Source organism: Curcuma longa, chromosome 8, assembly GCF_044706935.1.
Source record: "Curcuma longa cultivar G26 ecotype Majalengka, Jawa Barat chromosome 8, ITB_CL_G26_1.1, whole genome shotgun sequence".
NCBI lineage: Eukaryota > Viridiplantae > Streptophyta > Magnoliopsida > Zingiberales > Zingiberaceae > Curcuma > Curcuma longa.
Genome location: NC_133868.1, coordinates 225,248 through 226,364, shown reverse-complemented (window position 1 = coordinate 226,364; position 1,117 = coordinate 225,248).

Genomic DNA, 1,117 nt, shown 5'->3' with positions numbered 1-1,117 from the left:
ATCAATTGTTTTCATGCGGAGAAACTATTTTGAGACTAAAGTAAAACTTACTTGAAGGATATAAATATGGGACCAAGACGAGTTCATGAAGATTACTGAAATACTCGTAATCACCATCCTTAAGCACTCTTCTCTTTAATTTATAATTTTATTTTTATTGTTTAAGCTTAAGATTTCTACCTTCAATTTTCACACTTATAAATTGATTCTTCTTGTGCTTACTATTTTAGTCATTGTAAGAAGAGAATTGTAAGATTTTTTCTTAGCCTATATATATATATATATATATATATATATATATATAAGTCATGTACTGCACGACATCCCGTCCGCGACCCGTGCGTGACATCCGACCCACGCCCACTGCCGCCACTCCCGCTTCGCCGTCCGGCCAACTCCGGCCGCTGGACCGGGCCCGATCGACGTGCCACTCGCCGGCGCGTCGACTGGCGTCAGTCCGGCGGCCGCCGATGGCCGGACAGCCGCGAATTCGGCCGGAATCCACCGCTCTTCTACCCACGCCCACTGCCGCCACGATTTCATCGCCGTCCAGCCATCTCCGGCCGCCGGACCGGGCCCCATCGACGCGCCACTCGCTGGCGCGTCGACCGGCATCGGTCCGGCGGTCGGAGATGGACGAACGACGGCGAATTTGGCCGGAATCCGAGACCACAGTCACTGGCGCGGATTCCGACCAAATCGCGGTCGGAATCCGGCCAAATTCCGGCCGGAGACCGGCCGGGGAAGGACTGCCGGCGCCGGGCGGTCCTTCCCCGGTCGGTCTCCGGCCGAAAATTTGGCCGGAATCCGCTCCAATGACTGTGGTCTCGGATTCCGGCCAAATTCGCCGCCGTCCGGCCATCTCCGGCCGCCGGACCGACGCCGATCGACGCGCCGGCGAGTGGCGCTTCGATCGGGCCCGGTCCGGCGGCCGGAGATGGCCGGACGGTGATGAAATCGCGACGGCAGTGGGCGTGGGTGGGAGAAGTCGCGGACAGGGTCGCGTAATCACGGCACGCAGTATATTAAATTTCTATATATATATATATATATATATATATAATATATATATATATATATATATATATATATATATATATATATGATCGAAGAATAG